Genomic DNA, 18,427 nt, shown 5'->3' on the forward strand with positions numbered 1-18,427 from the left:
ATTAGATGTATGATCTCATTGCAAGTTTTATCCTCCTATGCCAGGGCTGGGGAACTTGTGGTCATCTAGATATCATTGGACTGCAACTCCCATCATCCCTGACCTTTGGCTGTCCTAACTAGGGATGGTGGGAGTTGGAGTTCAACATCTTCCCTAGCCCTGTCCTAAATAATCAGGAAACCATGACGTCTGTCAGTGGAGATCAAATTTCAGAGATGCAACTTTTTTAAAAAATAAAAAATCTCAGGGCCAAAATATTAAGAGTACAAATTTGCATGGGTTATTTGTACTCATGGATTGGATGACCATGCTAATCATCCTTGGGGCTGGGGCTGATGGGAGTTGGAGTCCAACATCTGGAGGGTAACAGGTTCCCTCATCTCTTCCATATATATATGTGTGTGTGTGTGTGTTCCTGGGTAACCTATGAACAGTGGATCATGTGGTTCTTTCTCAGACTGTAGCAATCAGTGAGCAGACACGTTGATGGATGCCTCCACATACTTGTAAAGGTTACCAGCTCAGACATGGACTACAAGCAACAGCTGCTAGAAAGCCCCAACCCTTACCTGTCCTTTCAGCATTGCTGCTGACCACACCTGATCATCTTCAGTTTTGAGGCAGCCTATGAGGTTGGGCTATTGAGTATGCATCTGGATCCCTTCACTACTGCTACAGTGGATGCCTGTTTTGTTTCAAAAGTATACAGGCTATATAGGTAAAGGTAAAGGACCCCTGGACAGTTATGTCCAGTCAGAGGCGACTATGGGGTTGTGGCACTCATCTCGCTTTCAGGCCAAGGGAGCCAGTGTTTGTCTGCAGACAGATTTCCAGGTCATGTTGCCAGCATGCCTAAACCACTTCTGTTGCAACAAAACACCGTGACGGAAGCCAGAGTGCACGGAAACACTGTTTACCTTCCCAACACAGCAGTACCTATTTATCTACTTGCATTGGCATGCATTCGATCTGCTAGGTTGGCAGGACCTGGGACAGAGCAATGGGAGCTCACTCCGTTCTAGGGATTCGAACCGCCAACCTTCTGATCAGCAATCCCAAGAGGCTCGGTGGTCAGACCACAGTGCCACCCACTATATACAAAGTACAGGAAAGACATATGGCCTCTGCCCACTTACACACTATGTGAATACTCTCTCAGGACTTCTTTCTTAGCTAATTTACTATTATTCATATTTCTTCTTTTAAGACATAGCTTCCACACCTTTTAACACACAGCTTCCACACCAGGGCCATTTCCCCTGGTCCTGACACATTTACTCAGTTGGCTCAGGTCAGACACCATGCTAAATCAGTTTGGTCTCACTCCGAATTGGAAAGTCAAGCCAAGGTCTGAAGGCTTTGACACACCCAAGCAAACCTTATTGTAGATCTGCACGTCTACTTTCATTATCTTCCATCAGGAGGAACTTTCTGGTGGTCAGAGCTGTTCAACAGTGGACAGGCTCCCTCAGAAGGTGGTAGGCTCTCCTTCATTGAAGGTTTTTAAGCAGAGGTTGGATGGCCAACTGTCATGGATGCTATAGTTGAGATTCCAGGGGATTGGACTAGATGATCCTTAGGGTCTCTGCCAACTCCACAACTCTATGATTCTATATCAACACTCTGATCTCTAGGTTTAGTGGCCTCAAGAGGCTGGACAAGAGTTGGTTGGTCATATGAACATATGGACAACTCTGCTGGCTCAGTTCAAAGACAAACCAATGCAGCACCCTGATTCCACAGTGGCCAATCAGATGCCCCTGGGAAGCCGGCAATCAGGATATGGATGCAATAGTAATATTAAAATTTGTCATTTATACCCCATCCATCTGGCTGGGTTTCCCAGCCACTCTGGGCTGCTCCCAACAGAATATTAAAAACATGATAAAACATCAAACATTAAAAACTTGCATTCAGATGTCTTCTAAAAGTCCCCAGCCCCTAGGCCAGGCGGAAAAGGGCCTTGCAGGGAGCAGCCTTCAGTACTCACAGCAGGGCAATGTTCTTTCCCATTTGTGAATCTCAGTGACTGCCTGTTAGGGAACTACCATCGGAGCCAGAGGCGGAGGCAAGGCTCCCAAGCGATGCTGGAGAAGGGCCCAGCAGGGAGAGAGGCAGCTCATCGGCTGGGGAAGGAAATCAGCGTAACACCAGGGATAAAGGGGGGCAGATGGGGGAATCGGCGAGTGGGCTCCAGGACTCCTCGCCGGAGACCAGAGGGGGAGAGCACGGGTCCTCCACTGCCCACACCCACCCTGCGCAGAAGACTTCCGCACAGGGAGAGTAGGCGGAGACTTGGCGTCAAAGAACTTCTTTGCTGGAAGAGGTTCAAGAAACGCCCACTGACGGATCCTGCTAGCGACTGAAACAGCCATGTAGTGAAGGGCTGTCCAGACAGAAAAGGTTTAACCAGGCAACCTAGCCAGGAGTGGCAGCAACTTACGCACGAGCAACCCCTATAACCATTACACTGCCCATCATGACCAGAAGCCATTAATAGCTTTATCCTTCATGAATCCTCTTTTAAAACCATCAAAGTTGGTGGCCATTTCTACACCTTGTGGGAGCGAATTCCATCATTTAACTATGTGCTATTTTCTAAATGAAAAAGGCCCAAACACAAGAACCTTTCTTCCTAGGGGGAAAGGCATCCAGCTATAGTTAATGTAAAACCATAGTTTTCCAGCTCATCACAAATCATAGCTTTCCAATTTAGACATCACTCACAGCCAAGCTTCCTTAACCATGACTTGGTGTAATATTTGAACTGAACAAATGGATGGGACGGCCAAGTTTAAAGAAACTGTGACCCTAGGCACCAATTAGTCAACTTGTAGCACTCTGGGCATAGTAGATCCAGCAAAAGACTTGTCCCAAGATTCTTTTCCCACTTGATGCCCCTGTGATTGTCCCATCCTTGGAACATTTGGAGGAAATTACTGGAATTATTTCCTGGTCCATTGCAAATAAATGAGCATTTGCTAAAGTCTTTCATGGCAGGCTAGTAGCTGAGCGAGAGGCTGTCGGAGACTGTCAAGGTTATTCTCATGTGGATTAAGCAATTCCACATTCCAGGGGTTGAAGGCAGGTGATGTGTGAGGTTTCATCTAAGAGGTGAGCCATTAGGACAACTCTAATCTCTTTCTTCTTCTTTTTCTCAACGGTGGTGTCTCTTTTCTGTCTCTCCTCCACTTGCCGCAGCTATCAGGGATGAACTTTGACAGAGGTAGTGACAATGTGTCAGGTACTTACAGCCGAACGGGTTGGTGGGGAAAACTCCTTTCTTGTCAAGAGTTACTTTTCTTTTCCCTGTGTAGGATTAAAGAATATATGCCAGGCCACAATTCAAGTCAAGAAAGCTTCCCAGTGTCCCTTGAGAATCCTCTTGTGGTAGCCAAAGACAGAGCAAAGCTCACATGGCCTCTTAATATTCGGCAGATGAAAATATGAACACGTGTGTTGCGTTAAGGGACTAAACAGCTCAGAGTGTGGTAGTAAGCAAGGCTGAGAAGCAAGCTGGTTGTTTCCCAGGGGGCCTGGCATTATGCCTTCTCCACAGAGTATTTTTGAACTGGTAATCTCAATGTAAAAGTCCTCAATAGATACAGCACTTAAATAATATGTATGTCACATCCACGTAGCGCTTAAGGGCACAGAACAGCCAACATAGGGTCCTCAAGAGGTTGCTGGACTCCAGCTCCTATCAACTGGCATGGCTAGTGACCACGGGTGATGGGAATTGTAGTTACGTCAGTTGTCCCAGCTTGAGGATTAACTGTGCACATTGTAAATGTGTGGGACATTCATGACTGAGTAGAATGTTGCATCAGATCATCTTTTAACTTAAAAGTAATGATCGGGGTAGGGACATGGGTGGCGCTGTGGGTAAAACCATAGAGCCTAGGACTTGCTGATCAGAAGGCCAGCGGTGTGAGCTCCTGTTGCTCGGTCCCTGCTCCTGCCAACCTAGCAGTTTGAAAGCACGTCAAAGTGCAAGTAGATAAATAGGTACTGCTCCAGTGGGAAGGTAAATGGCGTTTCCGTGTGCTGCTCTGGTTCACCAGAAGCGGCTTAGTCATGCTGGCCACTTGACCCAGGCTGGCTCCCTTGGTCAATAAAGTGAGATGAGCACCGCAACCCCAGAGTCGGCCACGACTGGACCTAATGGTCAGGGGTCCCTTTACCTTTACCTAATGATCGGGGTGAATGAATGCCACAAAATAAATCTCAAATCATTTTTCACAACTGTTTGCAGATATTGCACCACCATCTTTACCTGCTGATGGCTATTTTTTTCTTTGTTACTTTTCTCCTCAAGCTGACCCAAGGCATTTTGCAGCCTGATGTGGAGCCCAGTTTATGTCTGACCCCCCACCCCAGGCCAGCCTTTTTGAAAGTATTGTGATGTGATTCAGAAACCACTTCCAGCATCCACCTCTTCCTTCCACATTCACAGTGCTGCCTCAAGAAATAAAGGCCTGTGGTTTAGCTTTATAGCATCAAAACTTAGCCAATTCTGATTTGCAATATAATGTCTCCCCATGACAGCATTGCTTCCAATCCTCACTCTTAACTGGCTTTATGATATCACCAAAGAAGACAAATCAGATTGGCTATATGGCATGGTCATGAAGCCAAATCAGAGCGAGGGCAGGAAGCACCGACCCTGCTTACATTTGGCTCATAAAGACACCCAATAATCAATTGTATTTGATGTCTCAAAGCCAAATCAGAGGCATAACATCCCTTCCTGCCCTCTCTCTGGCACAGAGGAAGGTGAAATGAAGCAAAATAGCATTATGAAACTCAAGTCACCCCGGCCAGGGCTGCAAATAAGTGATGAAGACGAGATAAGATGAGCAACATAGGGTTTCATTTGAAGGTTGCCACAGAAGACTGAGAGAACACCTAAGTCACGAAGTGCAACAAGAACTTTATTGTCTCTCTTAAACAAGAACAGAACAGACAGGGGACATGCCTTTCTCTATGTACATACAAATAAATCCAGTTCCACCTGGTGTCTAAACTCTATAATCCACAAAAAGAGTTAAACGTTTGTTACAGAATACTTGACTCACCCCTAGTTCTCGCTCAATATGTCATCATGGCAAAAAAAATCACTGATCACAGTTATCTCCTTTGAAGAAACATGTAGCAAAATCTGGCAGAGTTTCTCAGGAATGTTTTTGGAACAGAAGCAGCAGCACATGGTGGCAATTATTAGATGATTAACAACCTTAAAGAATAGTATGCATAGATAAAGGAAGGGCATTTTTTTAATTAATAGAAGAGAGGTCTTGATGCGATGTTCCAAGTGGAGCAAAAGGACTTATGTTCACCACCCATCAGCCTACAGACTCCCCAGCCTTCTGAGAACAGTATTCCTTTCCATGTGCTCTGCACAAAGTATTTTCCGCATGTCAGAGAATCTGGAATGACTCCCAAACATGTGGGAAGATAATGTCTGATATGAACAGATTTTTTTAAAAAACAACAACAAAAAAAACATCTTGTTAACAAGCACTTGCCGGCTTTGTTGGAATCAGCTTAAGGAGACTCCCTTTAGTTAATGTGATTTTTTTTTTAAAAAAAGTATTTTATTTGGCCTTGGAATGCTCATATTATATGGTGGTGTTTTTTGTTACACCCCCCCCCCCCCAAAATCCTCTCCAGACAAATTTCATTGTATTGTTGCTCCAGGAAATTCTGACTCATGGAATGCTCTTAAGAGGTAAGCTTCCTTTTGCAGAACATTTGAAAAACTGCCTGGTAGAATCTATAGATAACTGAAACTCTGTTGACGAAGGTGAGGATTCCCTAGGGTAATTAACAGGGGAAACAGTTAGATGTAGCTAATGACCGCTCCTCACATTAAATGGGTGGCACCCTTTGCGTGGTCACGCACAGCCCCCTGGACCCTTTTGTTGTTTAGTCGTTTAGTTCTGTCCGACTCTTCGTGACCACATGGACCAGAGCACGCCAGGCATTTCTGTCTTCCACTGCCTCCCGCAGTTTGGTCAAACTCATGCTGGTAGCTTCGAGAACACTATCCAACCATCTTGTCCTCTGTCGTCCTCTGTCGTCCCCTTCTCCTTGTGCCCTCCATCTTTCCCAACATCAGGGTCTTTTCCAGGGAGTCTTCTCTTCTCATGAGGTGGCCAAAGTATTGGAGCCTCAGCTTCACGATCTGTCCTTCCAGTGAGCACTCAGGGCTGATTCCCTTAAGAATGGATGCGTTTGATCTTCTTGCAGTCCATGGGACTCTCAAGAGTCTTCTCCAGCACCATAATTCAAAAGCATCAATTCTTGGGCGATCAGCCTTCTTTATGGTCCAGCTCTCACTTCCATACATCACTACTGGGAAAACCATAGCTTTTACTATACGGACTTTTGTTGGCAAGGTGATGTCTCTACTTTTTAAGATGCTGTCTAGGTTTGTCATTGCTTTTCTCCCAAGAAGCAGGCGTCTTTTAATTTTGTGGCTGCTGTCACCATCTGCAGTGATCATGGAGCCCAAGAAAGTAAAATCTCTTACTGCCTCCATTTCTTCCCCCTCTATTTGCCAGGAGGTGATGGGACCAGTGGCCATGATCTTCATTTTTTTGATGTTGAGCTTCAGACCATATTTTGCGCTCTCCTCTTTCACCCTCAATAAAAGGTTCTTTAATTCCTCCTCACTTTCTGCCATCAGGGTTGTGTCATCTGCTTATCTGAGGTTGTTGTTGCGGCACCATTAGCACAGGCTTGGCTTCGCCTTCCCCAGGTGGGATACCTGGAAGTCTCCGCCTACCTCAGCCAGCTGCCCAATCCTGCCTGGGAAGGCGTTGCCAAGGTGATCAGGCCAGGTAGGGGGAGGGCCTACCTGCCCTCACAATAAGGAGAGGATCTTACCTGGGAATCCTCACATATGAAGTGCCAACTCCATCAAAATGCCGATGCTTCTTCTTAAAGCTGATGTAGAGGAAATGCTTGCCAAGCACTTAACCACAGATTAGTAATCAAAACGGGCATGGATTTGTGCCTGCTCAAATTTCCATGGTCTGTCTTAACTATGGTTTGCTGTAACCGTATTTACTTGAGTCTAATGCGCCATCAAATTTTCAGAACCTTGAAATAATAAAAAAGTATTTGCTGGTGAATGTAGATGTGCCACTGAATCTAATGTGCAACTTAATTTCTGTCATGTAATTTGGCCAAAAAATGTGAGCAGAAAGAAACATACTGGGCTTTAAAATGAATCTTGAGAGGTTTAGTTTAACCGCTTAATCTCTCTTCTGATGTATTTTATACTGTAATTGCTTTAAATTGTCACAGTTGCATCTGTGTTACGCTTTTGTTGCTTTTATGAGCGGCTCATTATGTACTGCTCTGTGATTATATATTAGTTTATGTACCCCCACCCTGGGAGAAGAAGGCAAGGTGAGAAATACTAGAATTTATTTTTTTTTAATGGTTTTATGGTTCATAGTCCTTGATTTTTATGTAGGTCACCTGGAGAACATTGCTTATTGGGCAGCACAGAACACCACAAAGAAACAAACAAATAATAAATCACTGAGTCATCTGTTCTCTATTGCTCAAAAGAACTGGGATGAAAGGTAGATCCAATTTCCCTGCGAGTCAAAGTATGCCCGCGGAACAAGAATCAGATGTTACTGTTTTCACTTCGAAAACTTGTGCCTGCATTTGCAACATAACAACTGCACCCTTTTTATGTCAGGTTGTCAACTCTCTTTGCATGTTTCCCTTCGACCTGTATGAAAATGTCATCAGAGCTAAACTGAGCTGTTTTTCACGCCCGCTACCCCATAAACAAGAGAAAGCAGTACAGTCATTAAATTTTATGAATGGAATCCATCTTTTCAGTGCACCAGAAGTAGCGTTCATAGTGGTGCGTTTTGAAGCTTTTAAAGGCTACAACACCACACGGACTAGACTAGAGCTTGTCCTTGGTTATCATTACAGCTTTCTTTTGAACTCCAAGGGGCTGGTGTTCAGCAGAAAATACCTTGCTTATATAGGGAAATATGCACAGACATACCAACATGTCCTGGTGCAATCTTAGGTGCTTTTGGAGATGCTTGCTCAAACTCACCTTCTGTCCAATTATGTCTGATTCACTTTTGGTTGGGAAAGAATCCCTAGCCGGATGCTCAGACTCTTCTGTAAGACAACCGAGAGTCTAAGAGTAGAGATGAGCATCCGTGGTGATGGAGAGGATTTGGGGCTTGCCCAGGGTTGTTTACCTTCTTATCACAAGATGAAGGTATGGCAGTAATGAAGGTTTGGCAATGGATTGGATGTAGGTGAAGCCATACTTAGAGTGGATTCACTGAAATCCATGTGACTTAAGTTCCATTGACTTCAGTGGATCTAAGTCTGGAGCCCACCTGCTCTTCGGAGGAGTGGGGTGCTTAGAAGATGCATAACATACCCTTGAACATTTCTCACATGAAAACAGGGACATCTTATTCCGTTCTATTTTTCCTAGAAAAAGAGGTGCCGGAACTCACCATGAATGCCTCCCTTGTCCTCTTATAATGGCAACGGCACACAACTGAGAGGTGCCGGAACTGAGTTCCTGTGAGTTCTGGCTGGAAAAATGCCCTGTTTCTATTTTACATCAGTGTCACCCCTCCCCAGACCCTCAATATACATGCACTGCCAACAGCAGTGCACAATTCAAAGTGTTGGTGCTGACCTTTAAAGCCTTAAACGGTCTTGGCCCTCTATACCTGAAGGAGCATCTCCACGCACATCGTTTAGCCCGGACACTGAAGTCCAGCACTGAGGGCCTTCTGGTGGTTCTCTCACTGAGAGAAGGGGGGTTGCAGGAAACCGGGCAGAGGAATGCAGGAAAGGGATGTGGCTGACTGAGCTGACCCAATGGTTGTTACCAAGTGCAGTATGTAGCAATACCGTACCGGCAAATGTCTTGGTTATATGCGGGGACTTAGATGATATATGGTAAAACTTCCACCATCCTACCTTGCGTGTCAGAGGAGGCGCCTCTACTGGGTGTTTTCAAGGCCAGCAATGTAGTCTCTATGGTTGGTGGCCATGACTGCCAAAGGGCCACCTGTGTGACTGTGCGAGCTAGGTCCCCTTAGGCCGCTCCTGCCACCACCATCACTGCAGTCTGATGTGTTGATCCGTACCAGTCGGAGGAGCTGAGGAGCACAGTGGAAACAGCTGGTGCCTCACTCTACTCCCGCTGCACCACTGTGAGGGGCTGTGCTGCCCCCTCTTCCCCCTGCCCCACACTTCCCCATCCCCTTTCCCTGCTTGCAGAATTTGGGACTCTGCATGATATTGGGAGATGTCATGCTGGCTTAAGGGTTTTCGTGACAGTCCCGGCATCTGGAGTGCTCAGGAGATAGCACATCTAACTAGTTTCTTGGAACAGCTTTCAATTTGTTCAGACAGTATACTTTAAGTTTACCTGCCATGCCAGTTAATGGGTGAACTACAACAGCGGGGAGATGCCTTTTTCAGACCGAGGGCCGCATTGCCTTCTGGATAACCTTCCAAGGGCCATCTGACTGTGGTGTGAAAGGCCCCAGACAAAAGAGGTTGGAGCAACAAATTTAGGTGCCAACTTTGTGCAGCAGGCTAGTTTTGTCACACACTCACACAGGCCTTTTTAGATCAACAGTATCGAAGCAATGATTCTTCAACACCAACTTCATTGGACTGGTCATGTTGTTCCAATGCCTGATTGTTCCAAAGAAAGTACTCAATTCCCAACTTAAGAATGGAAAGCGAAACACCAGTGGACAACAAAAGAGGTTTAAAGACTCTCTCAAAGCAAATCTAAAAAAAAAGTTGTATAAACACCGACAACTGGGAAACACTGACCTGCAAATGCTCCAGTTAGAGAATAGCCTTTACCAGAGGTGTCATTGACTTTGAAGAAACACGAACTCGGAGCAAAAAGGAAAAATAAGCTAAGAAGAAGGCACATTTGGCAAATCCTCATCATGATCAACTCCTGACTGGAAACCTTTGTCTCTACTGTGGAAGGATGTGTGAATCCAGAATTGGCCTCCACAGTCATTTACAGACACACTGCTAAGACTGTGTTCATGGAAGACAATCTTACTCGGCCACGAATAAGAAATCTCTGTCCAGGCATACAAGCAAGTGGCATTATCAATATTCAAGGATGCATTCAAGGCAGGTAAAAACACTCAAGGAAGGTGGTGTCATGAGATAGGCTGTAGGGGTTGAGGAAAGCACCCAGTGCCAGATAGAGAGGCCTGGAGGACAACATTTGATCCTGGTTCTAAGGTTTCCCATAATTGACCTAGAATACCAATGAAGCCACAGTGGTTGCTGCTGGATGCAGTTACTGGAAAATTGCATTTTCTCATATATATAGGCCAAGCTTTATTAATTATTTGAACAATGCAGCCTATCGTGAAGGCACCTGCTTAGAGCAAAGAAGTAGTTTTGTAGCTCTAAAATCTCCCCCCCCCACACACATTGTTGCCAAAAAGGTAAGGATTAACAATGAATGACGAGAACAATTTTATATTAAAAAAGTAAATACAAACAGCAATTTATTTGGCAGAAAGAACCACTTCCCATTTCTGGAGCACGTTAAACTGAAGATTATTGACCTCTGCAGCTGCTCTGGGCGCCAATGTAATACTTTATATGGCCCCATCAAACCTTTTTTTTTTTTTTTAATAGGTAAAAATGTTGATTGCTCACAACTAAATACCAGGAGCTTGTGAACATGCCAACTGGAAAGCATTAGTTTTCCTCAACGGTCCCAACTGCACAGCCAACATATGGTTTTCTTCACCAGTCAACGGACCCTGCGGCAAAGGACAAGCAGTCAGCAGGGTTTCTGTCAGCATCTGCTGAAACAAGATGGCGGGGAACTAGGTTCTCCCTAGAGGTGTGGTCCTTCAGATTTCCAGAGCAGTGGTTTCAGCTCAGTTGCTTAGGAACACTAGAAGACAACAATAACAAAGAGTAATTGTGGCATCTTCAAGACAAAGGTTGAGATCCAATGTTATGCCAGGATATGTTAGGCTCCACCCAATTTGCTCCAGAGAGACCCAACTAGACAGAGCAGATCTTGGTGTGTGTGCGTGTGCAGGGTGCTGCAGTGGGGAGCAGAGGAAAGGGAAGTCCTGTCTGTAGGAGTAGGAAGGTCTGTTACACAAAAAGGACACCCCAACAGTATTTCACACTAACACATGTAGAATGGCATATACTTTCATGGACTAGACCAGGGTTTCCCAAACTTGGTTCTCCAGCTGTTTTTTGACTACGATTCCCATCATCCCTGACCACTGGTCCTGCTAGCTGGAGATGATGGGAGTTGTAGGCCAGCAACAGCTGGAGACCCAGGTTTGGGAAACCCTGGAGTAGGCTCTGATCAAGGAGTTGCCAATGGGCACATCTGCAGACAATGAACATGTTCTGGTACAATACATATGCTAGGGAACTGTCTCCCAGCTGAGATTTGACAGGCATCCTCCTTTTGACTTTCAAGTGACCCTTGGACTTTTTTGTGCTGGCAGCCCTTTGTAGCTGTGCAATTTATTCATTTTTTCAAGAGATATTCAGGAATATTCTTTTTTTAAAAAAATTACTTTGAATATTTTTATTAGAAATTTCAACATAACAATTTATCAAAAACATCATCCTCATTCCCTCCCCATTTTCCCCCTCCCCCCTCCCCCAAAAAGAACACACCCCGACTTCCCTCAGCTCCTTTCTCTGGTTTTTCAGCACATGTTATTCTCTGCATATTATAAAATTGTAAAGATCCTTAATTTATCTATCTATATATTACCAATAAGAAGTTTGTGGATGTTTATTCAAAAGTAGCTGTGCAATTTTTGATTAGCCAGTCACCTAGATGATTACCAGTAGTTTAAAATTTAATTAAGCTATTTAAATGATATTTTATATTTTATGATACAACAGCATAGACAGGCTTCTATTAAAAAATAAGTTGATGTATTGATGTCAGATGATTGACAGATGGGAAGCCCAATCCACCTGTCAAAGTTGGCTCATGGGATGGTGAGGGAGATAAGGATCGTATCTTCGCAGAGAATCCAGTTCCCCACTTCTGAGTTAGCAATTGCACTGGGAGAACAGTTTTTCTTCTTACACAGGAAAAGACGCAAGACACACCTTTGTTTCATTCAATTGGCTCTAATTCTTAATGCTAAAAGGCAACTTTTTGTTTGAAGATCCAAGCATCCCCACACTATCATTTGCACTAAGCCATATTGCTGAGAGTTGAAGCTGCAAATGGAATCACATGGCCTTCGGGTACTTTGCCAGAATTGCTATGCTGTGATTTAAACTCTTTAGTTGAATTTAGGGTGAATTTAATTTTGGTTATTACTGTTGTCACTGGGAGTACTGCTGCATGCTTAATAGCTTTGCAATGCTGGTCTCATCTGCATCATGCCAAGCAGTGTCCTGAGTAATGGATACCACTGGAAGATTAGTAACAACAACAAAGAAATTTGCATGCCTTGTGGTCAGAATGTTGGAATACTCCAAACCTTGAAATAATATTCATCTGAATATCAGCTGAAACCATACTCTTTAACTCTTGTAACTTGTAAAGCTTTAAGTTGTGTATTCTAAGGAAGGGTGGGAAAAAATGTACAGTTCATGTTTCAATGTGAACTTGCTCACTTCAAACGTCCCAAACCAGCATGCAAGCTGAAACATAGCTCTCCTTTGAAATTCACGCTGACCTGAATTTTACGGCATCATTCTTGACAAAGAAAGTGAACAAAAATGCAGAGGATAAATGTGTGTATTTGTGAAAATGCAGCACAAAACTGCATTCCATTAGGGGGAAATTGCTCAGGGGGGAAGACTGTTTATTATTGGCAAAATTTAATTATAATAGGAAAAACAGGGCTTAAAAATATATATATTAATTTTTAAGAATAGGAAAAATGGGGCTTTGCATAGGATGTTGGGTGTTTTGGAGTGGTGGTGAAGGTTTCAGAGAAGGTCTGTGAGAGGAAAAGTTTGAAGCATGAAGGGTATGTCACAAATTGTCCTTCAGCTGTTTTGGCCTCGGAGTACTTCATGCATACCAGCTCCCATTAGAAAATCGTCTCCTTTCCTCATATTCCCATCTCTCTCTCTCTCTCTCTCTCTCTCTCTCTCTCTCGTTGTGGAAGAGCCTGGGAAAATGTAATGACTTATGACCGGGTTCACCTCAAGAGCCTGCTGTGTTGAAGGAAGCATATTCAGCAATCGCGGCAGGGGATGCCTTTATAAATATCTGGAAGAAAGCAGAGTAGGTCCGCTTATTGATTAAATCTGCCGATACCAAGGACAGTGGGGGGTAAAGGGTGGGAAGGAGTGTGACTCAGAGAGATTAATCTTCAAATTAAATACATGACCTTGTGGTATTCGTTGCCCTTTCGAGAGTAGGCCGTTGTGTATCCTTAGCAGTTTATTTGCCTACGAAAGCTGGGTTCAGAGGCAGCATCTGGTTTTCAGAGGTTTCCCATTGTTTTTATTCAGTTCTCCAGCTGGGATGGTTAAGGCACTTCAAAGTCAGGCTTGGATTAGAATTCAGAACTTTTTCAGCTAGCCAAGGTTTTGATGATGGTCACACTGCACAACTTCCTTGATGCCGTTTTGCCAGATCTTCCTTATGGAATATTTTGGATTTTGGCAACAGATTTTGACTTTAGAGCAGCTATACAGCAGAATGACCACACACATGTTGAAGCAATCATGTCATGTCCATCTCATCTTGAAATTCTTGTCTATCAGTGCAAACAGATTATAGGATAAGCCAATGAACATCACCAGGTACTTGGTGGAGTAAGATAGCCCAATGAATGCAGTCATTTTAGACTGTTCATGAAGCATGACCCAAGGATACAGTAGGGAACAATAATTACTCACCTGTCTTCCCTCTTGATCCTGTTCTCTGAAGGAGTGAAGTGTTCCAATGATGCCATTGTAGTTGCTGTTTTATTTTAGTTATGCTTTTCAGATTTATACATTTCACTAATTTTACAATCATTTTATCATTTCAGAACTTGACTTCCTTCCCCCTCTTTCGGCGGTTCCTTAAATGTATTTTTAATATCTTCTGCATATCCACATCAACTTAATTTGCTCATTTATTCATCCACTTTAAATATATACTCTTATGAAACTGCAGGTTATTACAGTAATCCTGCCGATGTTCTTATCTGTTTACAATTTATCTGAAAATATTCAATAAACCATTTCCATTCTTTGTTGTCTTGATTTCTTATTCTTCTGGAAAGTTTCGCCATTTCTGCATATTCCACAAGCTTTTGTATCCATTCTTCCTTTGCTGGGACTTCTGCTTCTTTCCATTCTGGGGCAAGTAACATTCTTGCTGCTGTAGTCACATACATGAATAAATTTATATACAGTTTGGGTAGTTCTGTCCCTATAATTCCCAAATAATGTTCCTATAATGTCCTGTGTTATTATTCATCATTCATATTATTATCAGTACCAGAATGAGATCATAAAGGCCAATCTCTCTCCTTCAGGTGGACAACATCAGCACGAGGACACAATGAGAAGTCTCTCTCCTTCACTGGCCACTATCAACATGAGGTCACAGTGGCCAGGAGAGGATAGGAAAAAACCAGATCACAGCAGGCTGTGTGTGCAGATGGTAGATGCAAGTATAGCCTGGCACCCCAAATTCAATGGTGAGCCTTCAAAGTCCAGTAGCTGTCGCAGGTTGAGGGCAGAGAGAAGAGATGGACTAGGCAGAACTGATGGGCAAAGCAGCAGTAGAACAGCCAATAGGAAACTACACTGGTACCTCGGATTACAGATGCTTCAGGTTACAGACGCTTCAGGTTACAGATTCTGTAAACCCAGAAATAGTACCTTGGGTTAAGAACTTTGATTCGGGATGAGAACAGAAATCACGCAGCGGCGGTGTGGCAGCAGCAGGAGGCCCCATTAGCTAAAGCGGTGCTTCAGGTTAAGAATAGTTTCAGGTTAAGAACGAACCTCCAGAACAAATTAAGTTCTTAACCTGAGGTACCACTGTACAGAAGAAAGGAAGAATAGGAGAAAGCACCCAGCACTTGGAGAGGAAGAGAGAAGGTAATTTGGACAGGAGTAGCAATGCTCACCTGATTTCTTATTCTTGTGGTAAGTTTCACCATTTCTGCATATTCCATAAGTTTTTGTATCCATCCTTCCTTTGCTGGGACTTCTGCTTTTTTTCCATTTTGGGCAAGTAACATTCTTGCCACTGTAGTAGGATACAGTACATGAATAGGTAGTTATATCCCTATAATTCCCCAAAGTAAAGCTTCTGGTTTTGTTTACAAAAGTTATTTTAAATATCCTTTTCAATTCATTATATATCATTTCCAATAGCTTTAACTATGATATTACTGGGAACTGATTCAATGGTGCCATTGTTAAAGCCAGTGTTTGTTTGTTTGTTTTCTGGGGGGAATGCAGGGGTATGCATACCCCTAAACATTTTGTGAATCTTTCTACTTTTGTCCATTTGCTGTATTTATTTTCCCCAATTTAAACTATAAAATGGTGGTTTTCTTGAGTCAAAATGAGAGTACCCCAAAACACTTCTTTGGGGGGGGGGGGAAGCACTGGTTAAAGCTATTGGAAAAGTGTAGCAGTTCAATGGCATCTCCAATTGAAAGGCTTGTCAGAGATCCTGGAGAGCCTCTGCTCATCAGAGGAGGTGACACTGGATGCTCATCAGGGAAGCTGTGACCCTCCATTGGCCATGCTATCTGGGACTGATGTGATATGGAGTCCACAGAGTCCCACATCCCTGGATTAGATGGGAAAGTGTTCTAGCACATTGTAATACGGGTTTATGTGTTCAGGGATGACCTGTGAACCCATAAGAGAAGGGACAGACTGTGCCCAAATAGCACCATCCTACAGAGCTACCGGGGATGTGGGAGGTGCTGTGGATTAAACCACAGAGCCTAGGGCTTGTCGATCAGAAGGTCGGCGGTTCGAATCCCTGCGATGGGGTGAGCTCCCATTGCTCAGTCCCTGCTCCTGCCAACCTAGCAGTTCGAAAGCACGTCAAAGTGCAAGTAGATAAATAGGTACCACTCCAGTGGGAAGGTAAATGGCATTTCCGTGCACTCCTCTGGTTTGCCAGAAGTGGCTTAGTCATGCTAGCCACATGACCAGGAAGCTGTATGCCGGCTCCCTCAGCCAGAGTCGTCTGCGACTGGACCTAATGGTCAGGGGTCCCTTTACCTTTACCTTTACAGAGCCACCACTGGATGCAACCCTGTAGCTTGATGATGCTACATGTATAATGAGAATCCAAGGTCAAATTTCTTGGGACTCGAATGCACCTCCAGCTCATTAAGGTTTTTGCAAATAGCAATCATGGGTGTGTATGGATCTGGATCGAGACCCCAGGGCAGTGCTGTCATTGAAGGCTTAGCAGGCACCCCAGACAGGAAGCTAGGGAAAAAAACTTCAGTCTCTCTTAAGCAAAAGCAGAAGAGGAACCTTATGACTTCATCCATGAACCACTAAGTCCAGCGCCACCTAGGGACTAGATCATATTATTGCACAGTCCACCCAGGAGGAAAGGTTAACCCTTTTCTTCCTGTGCCATTTTCCTGATTAAATCACCCGCCTCTGAGATCCTGTTTCTTCTGGCTGGAAAGGTATATGTGTCCAAGTCATGCTAGCAAGTAATATTTTACTTACCATTCATGCTGCAACTGGAACGATATTATTTGCTAAACAGGAAGAGCTGCACCCATTTAGGACTCATGGTTATTCAGTTTAATTTTGACAATGTTGCTTTTTTTACTGCCTAATCAAGTGATCAGTCGGTTAAAGGCAGCACAGTTGATCAGCTGGAAATTTTAATCAATTGGCATTCCCCAGGTTTCATGTGTCAACAAGAACATTATTAATTTCCCATTTCTTCTCTCTCAGACTTGTAAAAGGAACCACCCACAGCTTGAAAACAATGCGCCCAGAGGCTTTCTTTCATTACAGTCTTGAAAAAATAGATCAGGAGAGCAGGGGAGCAGAGTGTCTCAAAAAAGAAATGCATATGGTTGATAATGTCTTTGATAAACAGCATTTTGTGAAGAATAAAGCGGAAATAAAGAGATTGGATACCCCCCCTCCATAGTGCCACAGTTATTATTATTACTATTATTCACTGAATTTATATACCACCCTATAGCCAGTTAAATATACTGCAAGGGAAGGAAGGCGATGTAGAGACACACATGCCCAATGTTGAAGAAAACTCAGCCTATGCTTAACACACTAGGCTAATTGTTTGAGAACAGCTTATCTGTTTGGAAATGTGACCCCGTCAATATTGTCAAGGTCATTGGAACTGGTGTCGATTTGCTAAATAGAGGATTGGCCGGTAAAATGAAATATGCTTTGCAAGAATCTCTGTTCCCATCACTTTAAGAACTGAAGCTAGAAATTGAGTATGTTGGAATAGAGAATGCTAACAATACTTTGTACCTATGTTGTACCTTGGAGAGGACGTGTAATTGTAAGCTACTTTGGGATCCAATGTGGACTGAAAAAAGGGTTATAATCATAATAAATAAATAAATAAAATAACCCAAAGATGAAACAAATACAAAAATGTATTTGTTAATGTAACAGAAATGTAAATGAGATATAGCATGGCCTCAAATTATTGAAATGAAGGTTGTGCACCAGCCACAAGATTTGGCACTCTGGAAAAGAGCATGACTGGTTGAGAAGCACTTTGGAAGTAGTTCAGTTTGTCTCAGCATCCAAATCCTGATTCAGAAAAACTTTAATTTACCACCTCTCCCCCCCCCCACACCCACTCACTGTTGTGGGCAAAAAAACAGCTATAGCTACTACTACAACAACACAACATTGGATTTGCATATTCTTATTCCTACTATTACAATTTTAATTTATTACCTGCCTTTCACCCTAAGGAGACATATAATCCTGTCAGTTATAGGCCTCTCTCTGCACCCTGGCACAGTGGCGTAGCGTGGGGGGTGCAGGGGGCCCGGCCGCACCGAGCGCAACATCTGGGGGTTAGGGTTAGGGGGTGCTAATCCACGGGTTAGGGGGTGCAAATTACTTACCTTGCTCCGGGTGCTGACAACCCACGCTACGCCACTGCCCTGACATTTTCGTTACATGGCAAGTTTGGGGATAATCATTTCTGCTTTTAACATCTAAATTTCCAAAACACCTCAAGGTGCTTTAAAAGCCTTTGCTTCAGTTTGGGACAGTTCCATTTACATCAAGCCCCAAATCTGTCTAGAGCAGCAGACTTTGGTGTGGGATTTGCCCTAATTTACACACATTGATATCATTTAGTGCAGGGATGGGGAAGCAGTGTTCCTCCAAATATTTTGGGTTTTCCATGTCAAATGGTTAAAGATGATGG

The 18,427-nt window shown here is 43.7% G+C and overlaps 3 long non-coding RNA genes across 3 annotated transcripts; 2 read left to right on the forward strand and 1 right to left on the reverse strand.

The window, feature by feature from the left end:
* The first annotated feature begins 2,940 nt into the window (after window positions 1–2,940).
* Window positions 2,941–8,011, forward strand: LOC310840794. Its single transcript, XR_014562143.1, has 3 exons — window positions 2,941–3,244; window positions 5,674–5,731; window positions 7,487–8,011. It is a non-coding gene; the product is annotated as an uncharacterized lncRNA (long non-coding RNA).
* Window positions 8,012–10,529: 2,518 nt separating this feature from the next.
* LOC310840765 lies at window positions 10,530–13,165 on the reverse strand. Its single transcript, XR_014562108.1, has 2 exons — window positions 13,089–13,165; window positions 10,530–10,960 (listed from the first exon to the last, which is right to left on the reverse strand). It is a non-coding gene; the product is annotated as an uncharacterized lncRNA (long non-coding RNA).
* On the forward strand, window positions 13,166–17,149 carry LOC310840733. Its single transcript, XR_014562062.1, has 3 exons — window positions 13,166–13,294; window positions 14,049–15,159; window positions 16,957–17,149. It is a non-coding gene; the product is annotated as an uncharacterized lncRNA (long non-coding RNA).
* The last annotated feature ends 1,278 nt before the right edge of the window (window positions 17,150–18,427 follow it).

This window comes from Podarcis gaigeae (assembly GCF_964106915.1).
Source record: "Podarcis gaigeae genome assembly, chromosome: 3".
NCBI classification, from domain to species: domain Eukaryota; kingdom Metazoa; phylum Chordata; class Lepidosauria; order Squamata; family Lacertidae; genus Podarcis; species Podarcis gaigeae.